We start from the raw sequence: 17273 nt of genomic DNA, 5'->3' as shown, positions 1-17273 counted from the left end.
GATAGTAGGGGCGCTGGTGCGTCCCCGAGAGCATGTGTCGAGACTCTCCCTCGAGGTGCCGGAAGTGGTCGCCTCGAGGACTCTGAATGGAAATTCCGAATGATCGGGGAGATGAATCCTTTGCAGATGACTTAAATATGTGGCCGGGTATTGTAAGTGGCAGAGTAGCCTTGCTGCTAGGATCCATTGAGATTCAGCCCGCCGCCTCACCAATTTGTCCCCCTTCCACTCGGTTCGACGGGGTTTTCTTGGCCTCGGCCCTTGTGTGCACCCCCAAGTCCTCGCGCAGACCGAGCACCCGATCTAGCTTAGCTCGTGCGGGTGGTTTGATCGCCTTCTCTTCACATTCCCTCCCTTGGCTCGATTGCATTAGTGCGGTTTTCGTGCTTGTCTCGCCTCGTCGGCATCCGTGGTATTTCAAGTCCGCCCGCCATGGCATGGATTCTACGACTCCAATCTTTTGTGCGTCGCCTCCATGTGTGTGGGGTTCTCTTCTTCATGTGGACATGCGCCCTCCGCGACGTGGATTCTATGACTTGATCTTTTGTACCTCGTTGCCTTTATGTGCGCGAGGTTCTCTTCACGTGGATGCTCGCCCACGGTATCGATGGCATTCCAAGTTCGTCCATGGCATGGATTCTATGACTCAATCTCATGTGCGCGGGGTTTAGTGCTCGCGTGGACACGGGTCCTCCGTGGTATGAATGGCATGCCCCCCTCTCCCCCACCGCCTTGTGGCATGCTGTGGGCACGTGTCCTCCATGGCACGTATTCTACGGCTTGATCTTTTCTACGTCGTTGCCTATGTGTACACGGGGTGCTCTTCACGTGGATGCTTGCCCTTCATGTTAGAAATGGCACGCGACGGCGGCATTCAATCTTTTGTGCGTTGCCTCCATGTGCGCGGGGTTTAGGCTTCGCGTTGAGTCGCGTCCTCCGTGGCATGAACGGCATGGCATGCCACCATGCCTCACTCTTGAGCTCTCTCGTGCCACTTTGTGAGTGTACAAGAGCTCTTTGGAATTCCTTTGTGTTCGTGGTGCGGTCATACCAGCGCTAATACACTGGATTCCATCAGAACTCCGCAATTAAGCACGCTTGGGCTAGAACAATACTGGAATGGGTGACCTCTCGGGAAGTCCTGGTGCTGCACCCTTTTGCATGCTTGTTTCGAGACCATGGCATGGAAATCCCCTCAGATCACGTCTTGACTCTCCAACGCTGACATCGTGGTAGGAAACCCCCTCGCCTTGCCATGACGCGGTGCCTCCTCTCCTCGTCGCGATTGTCTTTGTGTACGTCGTGCATGGTCCCTCCCTCTGCCTCGCTTTCACGTGATACCCCTCCTCACGATGCGAGGTTTTTGGGGAGCGGAGGGTGTGCCATGTTGTGGGGGGGTTTGGTGGAGCGGGGTTTTCCGAGGAGAGAGGGCATGCCATGTTGTGCGGGCGGGTTGTTGGAGCGGGGATTTCTGAGGAGGGAGGGTGTGCCATGTCGCGGGGGGGTTGGGTGGTGCCATGTCGTGGGGGGGTTTTTTGAGGAGGTCCGTCTGGGGGTGGGTGGTTCCATGTCGCAGGAGGGGGTTGTGTGCAATGGGGTGTGTGTGTCGTGTCATTGCGGAGTGGGATTTCTGAGAAGGGAGGGTGTGCCATGTTGTGGGGGGGTGAGGTGACGTGCGGTGGGTTGAGAGGGGTTTTTTGAGGCGTAGTGGGGTGGCGTGGTGTGGATGGAGCGGGGTTTTTTCGAGGTGGGGTGCGCGGGGGATGCACCGTGTCGTGGGGGGGTGAGGTCGGGTGGGATGCGCCATGTCGTGGGGGGTGAGGTGAGGTGGGGTGGGGGGGGTATGTGCCTTGTCGTGTAAGGGGGGGTGAGGTGAGGTGGGGTGGGTCGAGCGGGGTTTTTTGAGGTGTGGTGTGCGGGGGATGCGCCTTGTCGTGGGGGGATGAGGTGGGGTGGGGTGGGGTGGGGGGGGGTGAGCTGAGCTGTGGTGTGCTGGATCGAGTGGGGTTTTTCAAGGCATTGTGGGGTGGTGTGGATGGAGCAGGTTTTTCGAGGTGGAGTGTGGGGGGGATGCGCCGTGTCGTGGGGGGGTGAGGTGAGGTGAGGTGTGGTGGGGGGGGGTGTGCCGTGTCCTGGGGGGGTGAGGTGAGGTGTGGTGGGTCGAGCAAGGTTTTTCGAGGCGTGGTCGGGTGGTGTGGATGGAGCGGGGTTTTTGGAGGTGGGTTGCGGGGGGCATGCGCCGCGTCGTGGGGGGTTGAGGTGAGGTGGGGTGGGGGGGGTGTGCCGTGTCGTGGGGGGGTGAGGTGAGGTGGGGTGGGTTGAGCGGGGTTTTTGGAGGTGGGGTGCACAGGGGATGCATCATGTCGTGGGGAGGTGAGGTGGGGTGGGATGCGCCGTGTCGTGGGGGGGTGAGGTGAGGTAGGGTGGGGGGTGTGTCGTGTCATGGGGGGGTGAGGTGAGGTGGGGTGGGTCGATTGGGGTTTTTCGAGGAGTGGTGGGGTGGTGTGGATGGAGGGGGTTTTTCGAGGTGGGGTGCAGGGGGGATGCACCGTGTCGCGGGGGGGTGAGGTGGGGTGGGATGGGCCGTGTCGTGGGAAGGTGAGGTGAGGTGGGGTGGGTCGAGCGGGGTTTTTCGAGGCGTGGTGGGGTGGTGTGGACGAAGCAGGGTTTTTCGAGGTGGGGTGCGCCTTGTTGTGGGGCAGGGGGTGTGCCGTGTCGTGGGGGGGTGAGGTGAGGTGAGGTGGGTTGAGCGGGGTTTTTTGAGGTGGGGTGTGGGGGGGCGGATGCGCCGTGTCATGGGGGGCTGAGATGAGGTGGGGTGGGTTGAGCAGGGTTTTTTGAGGTGGGGTGGGGTGGTGTGGATGGAGCGGGATTTTTCGAGGTGGGCTGGGGGGGTGTGCCATGCCGTGGGGCACGGGGTGTGCCATGCCATGGGGCACAGGGTGTACCATGTCATAGGGGGGGTGAGGTGGGGTGGGGTGGGTTGAGCAGGGTTTTTTGAGGTGAGGTGTGGTGGTTTGTATGGAGCAAGGTTTTTGGGGGTGGGGTGGGGGGGATACGCCGTGTTGTGGGTGGGTGAGGTGCGGGGGGGAGGGCAGGGGAGGGGGCCTTCAGTGGAGTGGCTTTTCTTTTGGATGGGGGGTGGGGGGAACGGACTTGGGTGGAGTGGATTTTTTTTTTTTGGATGACGGTCTTGGGTAGAGTGGGGTTTTTTTTTTTGGGGGGGGCGCGGGGGCTTGGGTGGAGTGGGGTTTTCTTAGGGGGAAGGTGCACCACGTCGTGGGGGGGTGGGGTGGGTTGGGGTGGTGTGAGGTGTTTGGGGGGGAGGACGGGGGGTTGGGTGGAGCGGGGTTTTCTTATGGGGAAGGTGCACCACATCGTGGGGGGTTGAGGTGAGGTGGGGTGGGGTTGTTGAGGTGTTTTGGGGGGGGGGAGGGCCGGGGGTTGGGTGGAGCGGGGTTTGCTTAGGGGGAAGATGCACCATGTCATGGGGGGTAAGGTGAGGTGGGAGGGGGGGATTTAGGGTGGAGTGAAGTTTTTTGGGGGGGTGAGGTGGGGTGGGTTGAGGAGCATTTTTTGAGGGGAGGTGAGGTAAGGTGGGGTGGGGGGGAGGCGATGAGGGTGTGATGTGTCGTGGAGGGTTGAGCGGGGTTTTTTGAGGTTAGGTGGGTTGGGTTGGATGGATTGGGTTTTTTTTGGGGGAGGGGGGGAGGCGATGAGGGTGTGATGTGTCCTGGCGGGTAGAGGTGGGTTGAGCGGGGTTTTTTGAGGCTAGGTGAGGTTGGGTCAGATGGATGGAGCGGGTTTTTTTTTGGGGGAGGGGGGGTTGTGCCATGTCTTGGGGGATGAGGTGGAGTGGGGTGGTGTGGAGTGGGGTTTTTTGGGGGGGGTGAGGTGGGGTGCGTTGAGAGGGGGTTTTTTTTGAGGTGAGGTGGGGTAGGGTGGGGGGTTTTTTGAGAGGTTGGGGGGATAGGGGGGAATGAGGGTGTGCCATGTCGTGGGGAGATGAGGTGGGGTGGGGTTGTGCCATGTCATGGGGGGGCGGGGGGTTGGGTGGAGCGGGGTTTTCTTAGGGGGGGAAGGTGCGCCATGTCGTTGGGGGGGTGAGGCGAGGTGGGGTGGTGTGGGATGAGGTGAGGTGGGGATGGGTTGGGGGTTTTTTGAGAGGTGGGGGAGGGGATGAGGGTGTGCTGTATCGTGGGGGGGTGAGGTGGGTTGAGCGTGGCTTTTTGAGGTGAGGTGGGGTGGGATGGATGGAGCGAGGTTTTTTCAGGGGGTTGCCATGTCGTGGGGGGAAGGGCGGGACTCCTCCCACCTCCCCCCGCCCCCATGACATGACACGACGCGACGTGCCGCCCTCCCCTCAACACACACACCCTCCCACCATGACGCGATGCCCCCCCTCCCCCCTCAACACACACCACACCATGTCGCGACGCACCCTCCCCCCCCAACACATACACCTGTTGAGAATGTAAGCTTCAGTATTTGCGGGTGTGTAGTATGTGAAAGCACTCTTGTGTGCTTAAGATTTTATGGTGCATGAATATGGATGAGAGATGTGGAGTAAAGTGTGCCAGATAGGGCACACATGTAAAGTGTGGGTTGTATGGTGTCACATGGGGACACACATGGAAAGTGTGAGGCTACATAAATGAGGCCTTATCTCTTCTATAAAAGTATAGCCATTGTATGCAATGAATAATAAGAAGAGAACATTTGTTGAGTGTGCATATTGTTTGCCTTCTCTTTGTAGCCATGGAGTTCCTTGTCTATTACAATCCTCCATGATAATGTATCAATCATTTTGTACACACCATGATCAACCCCACATTGGGATTATTGACATGGTATCAGAGCCAAGGTTTAGGGCTATTGATCATGGTGTACTTATATGTGTAGATATCATTGTATGTGGTTTTCTTGAATTTAGCCTTAGTATGTTTTAGCCATTCTTTCCTTAAAAATCTTGCACACTCATTACTATTATGATTGCAAATGAGGGAGCTGAAAATTTTTAGGATTACAAAGAGGCCATCAACATCAAATGAAGGAGTTGTGAATTATGGAGGCTGAAAATGGAGTTTTTCAGCACAAGTCATGGAGCCACTGTCAACAAAGAAGCTACTAATAGAAGTCAAAGGTATTTGGTCATTTTGCCTCTTGATTATTGTTGTTGAACATGGAACAATGCTCAAAGAACAGAAGGGTTTCTCTTTGTGGACATTATTGTCCTATTGGCTCCTGCTATTGAGCAAGGAGCATGTAAAGGTGCATATGCTTGCTGTCATTGGAATGGCAAGTGGTGTTTGATTGGCTAAAATCCAAGATGGAGCATGTCAGCTGAGGCATGTCTCATGTGTATGCTCAAGGAAGAGAATTCAGAGTGGAAGCAAGGAAGGCTTTCACATGGTTGGCACCTTGGAGGCTTATCAAATAGAGAAGATTGGTAAAAGCATCCTTGAAGATGCATGCTGGAAAGATAATAAATACCAAAGCAGGTAGATGGAATGATTGGGATGACGATGCAAGGATTCATGATGATGTCTGCATGCAGACTGCACAAAGCTCCAAGAAAACAGCATACAACACTGTTCAAAAGGGTGAAAACGAATCGAAGACTATTCAGAAGACCTTGCAGCAAATAGGGTTGCAAAGGTCAAGAAATTGATTGCAATTGAGTGATTAACTCAAGAAGCGGCAGCAACGGAGGCGGCAAAAGAAGAAGAAGAAGAAGAAGTAGCATCAGAGAGGTGTGTGATTTTTGAAGACGCGATGGCCACAGCTAGGCAGCTCTGGCCTTGCCCTCCTCCATTTCCACCTGTGACTTCTGAGGCCTCAAGGCCAACAAGACCAACACTGTCTCCTCCTTTCCTGCGTGCTTGCCCTCTCTACGAGTGCAAAAAAAGGGAGCTCTTGCGTGTGCGCTACAACTTCATCGACTCTCCAACTAACCCGATCATGGTGGCATCCACAACAATGATGCTATTCGCAGGAAGGTTTGGATTGGCCCCTTCGGTGAATCGTAAGGCCTTTGCAGGCCTGAAGTTGGAGGATCATGACTCTGGTCTGTAGACCGGCGACCCTACGGGCTTCACCGGCACAGACACCCTCACCTACGGTGTCATGGGCCATGCTTCTCCACGCCTGCCCGCAAGGCAGCCTCTTGCTTTGGCGTCCACTTCTGCTTCCGAGCCCCCATCAGACACAAAGTTTTGCTGCTTCTCTTCTCCTCTTCTGCGTTTTTCACAGGCAATCTACCTCACAATCCTGGATGACTGTACATAAGCTCGATCATGGCATCCCTCGTCATCGAGTTGGTGCTAGAGAAGCTTTTGATTCTGAGAATATATAATTGATAGCAATAAGTGCATTATTGAAACACTCTAAGCAGGGCACAGAGAGAGAGAGAGAGAGAGAGAGAGAGAAAGAGCACAGAAACGAAGAGTCAAACAAAAAAAAGAAGAAGCTTGCCAGTGACGATGGGGCAAAGGAGTTGCCATGTGGCAACCTTATCTTTTCTGGGTTTTTGGCATGTGTAAAGCCCCATTCATACACCAAAGCAAAAGTTAAGTTATACATTCTAAAAATGTTTGTGTGAAACAATGTAAAAAAATTCACATTTGTATTGTGGATAATGATAGCTGAACTTGAGAGTTGAAAATGAAAAATTGTACTTCATCCATGGTATGAGGGTACTCTACCCGAGCCCATCTAGAGGCTCAGAATGAATGTATCTACATGCATGTGTGTCTCAAAAGAGTCTATTTGAGACGAGGTTGCACAAGAATTGGCTTGTGTGAGGGGTTCTCTACCTGAGATTGAGATCTCAAAAAGAATTTTGCGAGTGCGTGGTGTGTGCACATGACTGTTGCACCTTGAGGTTTGTCATACATTTCCCGAACATCTAGGATTGTTCAAAAAGGATGGGGTAGGTTCACCTGAGCAAGTGGTGCTCAAACGAACATTGTACACGCACATAAAACATGCATATGGTGGACTAGAAGTGTCTAGTCATATAAACACTCCAATATTGCATTGAGGGGGAGTGTTAAGAAGTAGCAATTGCGGTCATGTAATGCTACATTGGACGGGTGATAAGGTAAAGTAAACACCTCGCTTAAAAGGGGGTGTTGAGAATGTAAGCTTCGGTATTTGCGGGTGTGTATTATGTGAAAGCACTCTTGTGTGCTTAAGATTGTATGGTGCATGAATATGGATGAGAGATGTGGAGTAAAGTGTACCACATAGGGCACACATGTAAAGTGTGGGTTGTATGGTGTCACATGGGGACACACATGGAAAGTGTGAGGCTACATAAATGAGGCCTTATCTCTTCTATAAAAGTATAGCCATTGTATGCAATGAATAATAAGAAGAGAACATTTGTTGAGTGTGCATATTGTTTGCCTTCTCTTTGTAGCCATGGAGTTCCTTGTCTATTACAATCCTCCATGATAATGTATCAATCATTTTGTACACACCATGATCAACCCCACATTGGGATTATTGACAACACCCACCCACCAAGTCGCGACGCCCCCTTCCCCCCCATGCCATGACATGATGTGATGCGCCCCCTCCCCAACATAACATGACATCCCCCCTCCCCCCCCCATGACATGACGCAACGTGCCCGCCCCCTCCCCAACATAACATGACCTCCCCCCTCGCACCCCCCTCCCCCATGACACGACGTGACGTGCCGCGCCCCCCTCCCCCTCCCCAACATATCATGACATCCCCCCCTCCCCCCCATGACACGACACGATGTGACGCACCCCCTCCCCCTCCCCAACATGGCATGACATCCCCCCTCCCCCCCGCCCCATGACATGACACAATGCGACGTGCCCCCCTCCCCTTAACACACACACCCACCCACCATGACACCCCCCCTCAACACACACCACACCATGTCGCGACGTGCCCTGCCCCCCCCACAAAATTCAGCCCCCCCCTTCCCCCCTCAACACACACCACAACATGTTGTGACACGCCCCCCCCATGACATCCCCCCCCATGACATGACACGACGCGATGCGCCCCCCTCCCCCAACCCAAAATAACATGACATCCCCCCATGACACGACGCGACATGCCCTCCCCCCTCCCCAACATAACATGACATCCCCCCCATGACACAATGCGACGTGCTTGCCCCCTCCCCCCCCATGACACGGCACGACACGACGCGATGCATCCCCCTCCCCCTCCCCAACATGACATGACATCCCCCCCCATAACACGACGCGACATGACTCGCCCCCCTCCCCAACATAACATGACATCCCCCCTTCCCGCCCCTTGACATGACACGACATGACGTGATGCGATGCGACGTGCCCCCCTCCCCCTCCCCCTCCCCAACATAACATGACATCCCCCCTGTCCCCCCCATGACACGAAGCGATGCGCCCCCCTCCCCCTCCCCCTCCCCAACATAACATGACATCACCCCCTCCATGACATGACACGACGCGACGTGCCCCCTCCCCCTCCCCAACATAACATGACATCCACCCCCCCATGCCACGATAGGACGCGACACACCCCCCTCCCCAACATAACATGACATCCCCCCCATGCCATGAAACGACGCGATGCGCCCCCTCCCAAACATAAGATGACATCCCCCCTCCCGCCCTCCCCATGACATGATGCGATGCGCCCCCCACCCCCTCCCCAACATAACATGGCATCCCCGCCTCTCCCCATGATAGGACACGATGCACCATGCCCCCCTTCCCCTCCCCAACATGACATGACATCCCCCCCCACCCCATGATAGGACACAACACGACGCGCCCCCTCCCCCTCCCCAACATAACATGGCATCCTCCCCCCCTCCCCATGACATGACACGATGCGACACCCCCCCTCTCCCCCCTCAACACACGCCACACCATGTTGCGACATGCCCTCCCCCCCGCTTCCCTCAAGACACACACCCACCCACCATGTCGCAAAGCCCCCCCTCCCATGCCATGACACAACGTGACATGCCCCCCTCCCCAAGATAACATGACATCCCCCCTCCCCCCATGACATGACGTGATGCACCCCCACCCCCTCCACAACGTAACATGGCATCCCCCCCTCTCCCCATGACATGACACGACGCACCATGCCCCCCTTCCCCTCCCCAACATGACATGACATCCCCCCCCACCCCATGATAGGACACGACGCGACACAGCCCCCTCCACCTCTCCAACATAACATGGCATCCTCCCCCCTCCCCACCCCTCCCCATGACATGACACGATGCGACGCCCCCCTCTCTCCCCTCAACACACACCACACCATGTCGCGACGCGCCCTCCCCCCTCCAAAATTCGGCCTGCCCCCTTCCCCCCTCAACACACACCACACCATGTCGCGATGCGCACCCCCCGCCCCATGACATGGCACGATGCGACGTACCCCTCCCCTTAACAAACACACCCACCCACCATAACGCCCCCCCAACACACACCACACCATGTCAGGATGCGCCCTCCTCCCCCTCCAAAATTTGACCCCCCCTTCCCCCCTCAACACACACCACACCATGTCGCGATGCACGCCCCCCCGTCCCCCCCCATGACAACCCCCCCTATCCCATGACATGACACGACGTGACATGCCTCCCTCCCCTTAACACACACCCCCACCCACCATGATGCCCCCTCCGCCCCCAACACACACCACACCATGTCGCGACGCGCCCTCCCCCCCTCCAAAATTCGGGCCCCCCTTCCTCCCTGAACACACACCACACCATGTCGCGACGCGCCCCCCCCATGACACGATACGATGCCATGTGCCCCCCTCCCCCAACCCAACATAACATGACATCCCCCCCATGACACGACGTGACGTGCCCGCCCCCTCCCCAGCATAACATGATATCCCCCCCTCCCCCCATGACACGACACGACACGATGCGACGTGTCCCTCTCCCCCTCCCCAACATGACATGACATTCCCCCCCCATGACACGACGCGATGCGACGCACCCCCTCCCTAACATAACATGACATCCACCCTTCCCCCCCCCCATGACACGACATGACATGATGCGATGCGACACGACGCGCCCCCTCCCCCTCCCCAACATAACATGACATCCCCCCTGTCCCCCCCATGACACGACGCGATGTGCCCCCCTCCCCCTCCCCAATATAACATGACATCCCCCCCTCCATGACACGACACGACGCGACGCGCCCCCCTTCCTCTCCCCAACATAACATGACATCCCCCCCCTCCCCCCATGCCACGACATGACGTGACACCCCCCCTCCCCAACATAACATGACATCCCCCCTCCCCCCACCCCCATGACATGACGCGATGCACCTGCCCCCCTCCCCAACATAACATGACATCCCCCCCTCGAGCCCCCCCGCCCATGACAGGATGTGATGCGCGGCCCCCCCCTCCCCCTCCCCAACATATCATGACATCCCCCCCCGACACGACACGATGCGACGCGCCCCCTCCCCCTCCCCAACATGACATGACATCTCCCCCTCCCCCCCCCGCCCCATGACATGACACGATGCGACGTGCCCTCCTCCCCTTAACACACACCCACCCACCATGACACCCCTCCCCCAACACACACCACACCATGTCGTGATGCGCCCTCCCCCCCTCCAAAATTCGCTCCCCCCTCCTTCCCCCCTCAACACACACCACACCATGTCGCAACATGGCCCCCCCCATGACATCTCCCCCCCCCCCCCCGCACCATGACATGACACGATGCGATGTGCCCCCCCTCCCCTTAACACACACACCCACCCACCATGACGCCCCCCCCAACACACACCACACCATGTCGCGACGTGCCCTCCCCCCCTCCAAAATTCGGCCCCCCCTTCCCCCCTCAACAAACACTACACCATGTCGCGATGCGCCCCCCCCCATGACATCCCCCCCGTCCCATGACATGACATGACGCGACGTGCCGCCCTCTTCTTAACACACACCCCCACCCACCATGACGCCCCCTCCCCCCCCAACACACACCACACCATGTTCCAACGTGCCCTCCCCCCCTCCGAAATTCGGCTCCCCCTTCCCCCCACAACACACACCACACCATGTCGCGACGCGCCCCCCCCCATGAGACGACACGACGCGACTCCTCCCCCTCCCCCTTCCCCTCCCCAACATGACATGACATCCCCCCCCATGACACGACCCGACGCGACGCGCCCCCCTCCCCAACATAACATGACATCCCCCCTTCCCCCCCATGACACGACATGACACGATGTGATGCGACGCGACGTGCCCCCCTTCCCCTCCCCTCCCCAACATAACATGACATCCCCCCTCCAAAATTCGGCCCCCCCCTTCCCCCCTCAACACACACCACACCATGTCGCGATGCGCCCCCCGCATGACATGACACGACGCGACGCGCCCCTCTTCCCCAACCCAACATAACATGACATCCCCCCCATGACATGACGCAATGTGCTCGCCCCCCTCCCCAACATAACATGACATCCCCCCTCCCCCCCATGACACGACATGACACAATGCGATGCCTCCCCCTCCCCCTCCCCAACCTGACATGACATCCCCCCCCATGACACGACGTGACACGACGCGCCCCCTCCCCAACATAACATGACATACCCCCCTTCCCCCCCGACACGACACGACACGACGTGATGTGATGCGATGCGCCCCCCTCCCCGTCCCCAACATAACATGACATCCCCCCCGTCCCCCCCATGACACGACGCGATGCGCCCCCCTCCCCCTCCCCAATATAACATGACATCCCCCCCTCCATGACACGATAGGATGCAATGCACCCCCTCCCTCTGCCCAACATAACATGACATCCTGCCCCCCCTCCCCCCCCATGCCACAACATGACGCGACATGCCCACCTCCCCAACATGACATGACATCCCCCCTCCCCCCCCCATGACATGATGTGATGCGCCCCCCACCCCCTCCCCAACATAACATGGCATCCCCCCCTCTCCCCATGACATGACACGATGCACCGCGCCACCCTTCCCCTCCCCAACATGACATGATATCCCCCCACCCCATGACAGGACACGACGTGACGGGCCCCCCTCCCCCTCCCCAAAATAACATGGCATCCTCCCCCCTCCCCCCCCATGACATGACAGGACGCGACGTGCCCCCCCTCCCCCCTCAACACATACCACACCATGTCGTAACGCGCCCTTTCCCCCCCCTCAACACACACACCCACCCACCATGTCGCGACGCCCCCTCCCCCCCCATGCCACGACACGACGTGACGCGCCCCCCTCCCCAACATAACATGACACCCCCCCCCATGACATGATGCGACACACCCGCCCCCTCCCCAACATAACATGACATCCCCCCCTCGCGCCCCCCCATGACACGATGTGACGTGATGCGCTGCGCCCCCCTCCCCCTCCCCATCATATCATGACATCCCCCCCTCCCCCCTTGACACGACACAATGCAACGCGCCCCCTCCCCCTACCCAACATGACATGACATCCCCCCCCAGACCCATGACATGACACGAGGCAACGTGCCCCCCCTTCCCCCCTCAACAGACACCACATCATGTCGCGACACTCCCCCCTCCAAAATTCCCCCCCCTTCAACACACACCACGCCATGTCGCGACGCGGCCTCCCCTCCCCTCCAAAATCCCCCCCCCTCCAAAATTCGGCCCCCCCTTCCCCCCTCAACAGACACATCCCCCCCTCCAAAATTCGCCCCCCCCCCCCACCCCTCCAAAATTCGGCCCTCCCCCCTTCCCCCCCTCAACACGCACCACGCCATGTCGCGACGCGCCCTCCTCCCCTCCAAAATTGCCCCTCCCCCCCTTCCCCCCTCAACACGCCATGTCGCGACGCACCCTCCATCCTCCCCCCCCCAAAGAAATTTCAGGCTTTGTAGGTATGCCTTGCCGTTGGAGCCGATTGCACCTATGAGGCTAGTGGTGCTTGCTCCATCGAAACACTCCTTGGAGATCCAAGGGAGGGTGAGGTGAGGCGTATGGTCCCCGCATCCATCTTGTCCGCGAGGATTGTCTCGTGAGAAAATGCCATGTACCCCCCATCAAACGGCTAGGCTCAAGCGACTTGTGGTGATCCTTGCAAGGACATCGCGTCGTGGCAGTCAACATGTGCCCACTATGCGGTGAGGAGCGAAGTGCGATGCCTTGAACACGTGTCTCGTTGGTGGCAAGATCGTGTTCGAGCTCCATGGTTCTCAATGCTAACAGCGAATCTCGTGGTGAATATTGTGCGGCTTGTATCGATACGGATGGAACGATGTGATTGAGGTGCTTCTTCGTCGGCGGGGCTTGTTCCCGGTGGGGTTGAGTGCACCTCATGATGGGCTCTTGTTGACGTGAAACGGTGGAATGCATGAGTGTCTCCATCGTCTTTTGACTCGACATGAGCTCGGAATGTGGCAGACAAGACAACGTAGAGCACGCCTCGTGTGTGGTGGTGGCGATGGCCGATGCATGTGCTCGTGTGCGGCTTTGTCCACAGTGGGAAACGAAAGCATACCCTCGTCCCATCCCCATTTGTCATTTTCTTTTTCTCCCCATAAACTTTCAAGCCTTCGTGCTCCTCCCCTCTTTCTCTTTACATCAAGAACAACACATTGGTGATGAGGTCGTGCCTTTTTGCCCCGCAGCCACACTTGATGTGGAGTTGGAACGTGCAGTAGCGGTGCTACTTGTGTGATGAAAGATAGCTACCTGGTTGATCCTGCAAGTAGTCATATGCTTGTCTCAAAGATTAAGCCATGCATGTGTAAGTATAAACTCTCTTGTATTGTGAAACTGCGAATGGCTCATTAAATCAGTTATAGTTTCTTTGATGGTACCTTGCTACTCGGATAACCGTAGTAATTCTAGAGCTAATACGTGCACCAACTCACGACTTCTGGAAGGGACTCATTTATTAGATAAAAGACCGATGTGGGCTTGCTCGGTAATGTGGTGAATCATGATAACTTCCCAAATCGCACGGCCTCAGCGCCGGCGATGCTTCATTCAAATTTCTACCCTATCAACTTTCGATGCCAGGATAGAGGCCTACCATGGTGTTGAAGATCAATAATTGCAATGATCTATCCCCATCACAATGAAATTTCAAAAGATTACCCAGACCTCTCGACCCAGGTGGTAAACTCATTGAATTAATCAGTGTAGCGCGTGTGGGGCCCAAAACATCTATGGGCATCACAGACTTGTTATTGCCTCAAACTTCCATGGCCTAGACGGCCATAGTCCCTCTAAGAAGTTGGCCACGAAGAGGATCCTTCGTGTAACTAGGTAGCAGGCTGAGGTCTCGTTCGTTAATGGAATTAACCAGACAAATCACTCCACCAACTAAGAACGGTCCTGCACCACCACCCATAGAATCAAGAAAGAGCTCTCAATCTGTCAATCCTTACTATGTCTGGACCTGGTAAGTTTCCCCGTGTTGAGTCAAATTAAGCCGCAGGCTCCACTCCTGGTGGTGCCCTTCTGTCAATTCCTTTAAGTTTCAGCCTTGCGACCATACTCCCCCTGGAACCCAAAAACTTTGATTTCTCATAAGGTGCTGGCGAAGTCATCAAAATAACATCCGCCAATCCCTAGTCGGCATCGTTTATGGTTGAGACTAGGATGGTATCTGATCGTCTTCGAGCCCCCAACTTTCGTTCTTGATTAATGAAAGCATCCTTGGCAAATGCTTTCGCAGTAGTTTGTCTTTCATAAATCCAAGAATTTCACCTCTGACAATGAAATACAAATGCCCCCAACTATCCCTATTAATCATTACTCTGGTCCCAAAGACCAACACAATAAGACCAGAGTCCTATCGCATTATTCCATGCTAATGTATTCAGAGCATAGGCTTGCTTTGAGCACTCTAATTTTTTCAAAGTAACATCGCCGAATCCACGTCCCAGCCAATTAAGTCTGGGAGCTCGTCTCCGACAGAAAGGGTGGGGCGATCAGTGCACACCAAAAGAGGCGGACCGCACGCCCCGCCCCGAGATCCAACTACGAGCTTTTTAACTGCAACAGCTTAAATATACGCTATTGGAGCTAGAATTACCGCGGCTGCTGGCACCAGACTTGCCCTCCAATGGATCCTTGTTAAGGGATTTAGATTGTACTCATTCCAATTACCTGACTTATAAAAGCCTAGTATTGTTATTTATTGTCACTACCTCCCCGTATCGGGATTGGGTAATTTGTGCGCATGTTGCCTTCCTTGGATGTGGTAGCCGTTTCTCAGGCTCCCTCTCCTGAATCAAACCCTAATTCTCTGTCACCCATCCTCTGGCTTTGCCCTGCTCAAGCATAGTTCACCATCTTTCGGTCCCAGCAGGTACGCTCCCACTCAAACCTTTCACAGAAGATCATGGTCGGTCGATGGTGCACCCCGTGAAGGGGATTCCACCTGTCAGGTTCCTTGCGCCTCCATGGGTTTGCCACCCACCGGCTCACGCACATGTTAGACTCCTTGGTCCGTGTTTCAAGACGGGTCGGATGGAAAGCCCAGAGCGCCAGTGTCCCGAGTGTGCAGGTGCAGAGCCCACCACAAGTGGCGCACGCTTCGTTCCTTGACCGAGGCGACGGCATCGGCGAGCCATCTAAAGCCCGCTCTTGTCCCGCCGCACCGGCCCACGCTGACTAGTGCCCCGCGTCGAGCGGCGGACCAGTTCACAGCATTTTGCATCCGACCAGGGCACACCCGCGGCCTCCATTTGCTTCCCTCCCAGCAATTTCAAGCACTTTTTAACTCTCTTTTCAAAGTCCTTTTCATCTTTCCCTCGCGGTACTTGTTCACTATCGGTCTCTTGCCCATATTTAGCCTTGGATGGAATTTACCACCCACTTAGGGCTGCATTCCCAAACAGCCCGACTCGTCGACGGCGCCTCGTGGAGCGACAGGGTCCGAGCTCGACGGGGCTCTCACCCTCTCTGATGCCCCTTTCCAAGGGGACTTGGGCTCCGTCCGCTGCAAAGGATGCCTCTCCAGACTACAATTTGCACGGCAAAGCCGTGCAATTTCCAAGCTGGGCTCTTTCCGGTTCGCTCGCAGCTACTAGGGAAATCCTGGTTAGTTTCTTTTCCTCCGCTTAGTGATATGCTTAAACTCAGCGGGTAGCCTTGCTTGATTTGAGGTCCGAGTTGCGTTTCCGATCACCGAGGGCAAGCCCCGGCTCCGAAGAGCCCGATCTGACACGTGCACCCGCGAAGAGGCACCCGCAAATAGCCGCCACCTCGACGAGGAGACGAACCACCCTTGCGGAGCAACGTCACCGCACGGTGTTGCCGGTACATTTCAGCCAACAGCGGCATCACATCGGAGCACGGACGACCAATTCCACCCTCTCCCTCGAAGAAGGGGAGAGGGTGTGGGGGAGTTAGGGACGCTCAAGCAGGCATGCCCTTGGACGAGCTACTGGCGCAAGTTGCGTTCAAAGACTCGATGATTCGCGGAATTCTACAATTCACACTACGTATCGCATTTCGCTACGTTCTTCATCATTGCAAGAGCCAAGATATCCATTGCTGAGAGTCATTTTTTTTTGTTTTGTTTTGTGAGTCGGGTGTGCACCTTCATGCCATGTCCACTAAGTGAGTATGGTGCTGAGAGTTGTTGCGTTTTGTTTTTCGATCCTCCCGAGGGGAGGAATCTCAGACAAGACAAGGGGCACATGGAAAAAATCAAGAAGATAACTCTTTTCAAAATTCATTTGGGGGTAGTACTCTCCCATGTGAATAAACATGTGGCTCTGCCACCCTCTCATACGTAAAACCATTTGCTAAGGGAGAAAGGTATCCTTTCACATGAAAAATCATGTGGCTCTCCCACCTTTTCAGAAAAACCATCTTCTAGAGAATTCCTTCTCTACAATAAAATAACCATATATTATATTGTAAAAGAGACTCCCTTGCAACTATAAAAGGGGGATCTCTTATCCTTAGAGGGAATCTTGAACTTTCATAAGTCCCTTATATAGTTTTTCATTTTGGTTTTGAGTGTTTTTCTAGGACGTGCTCAACAAGCTTCCCTTGTATCACTACAATAGAAATGAGGCATAGACGTGCAGGTTAGACGCACAAAGTCGGGCGCGTCTATCATAGCATCTATAAGTGCGTGTAAATAGATGCAAATTTTGCGTCTATATATCCGCACAAATAGACGCTAATATAGATGCGCCAGCAGATGCACAATTATTTAACCACTTAAAATTAGCAATTCACATAATTAAAAAACCAAATTTAA

At 55.7% G+C, this 17273-nt stretch overlaps 1 non-coding gene and 2 pseudogenes across 1 annotated transcript; 2 read left to right on the top strand and 1 right to left on the bottom strand.

Moving 5' to 3' along the window:
* The window catches only part of LOC148009431 (25S ribosomal RNA), a 1519-nt pseudogene extending 1303 nt beyond the window's left edge, over positions 1–216 (top strand).
* An 821-nt stretch (positions 217–1037) lies between these two features.
* LOC148009430 (5S ribosomal RNA) lies at positions 1038–1156 on the top strand (annotated as a pseudogene).
* Positions 1157–16411: 15255 nt separating this feature from the next.
* Positions 16412–16564, bottom strand: LOC148009429 (5.8S ribosomal RNA). The gene has a single exon (XR_015689819.1). It is a non-coding gene; the product is annotated as a 5.8S ribosomal RNA (ribosomal RNA).
* Positions 16565–17273: the final 709 nt, after the last annotated feature.

The sequence above is a fragment of the Lygodium microphyllum genome, chromosome 30, assembly GCF_053477565.2.
Source record: "Lygodium microphyllum isolate KBCC chromosome 30, Lygodium_microphyllum_v1.1.10, whole genome shotgun sequence".
NCBI classification, from domain to species: Eukaryota; Viridiplantae; Streptophyta; class Polypodiopsida; order Schizaeales; family Lygodiaceae; genus Lygodium; species Lygodium microphyllum.
The sequence above is the reverse complement of the archived record's forward strand: the minus strand, read 5'-3'. Positions and strand labels throughout refer to the sequence as shown.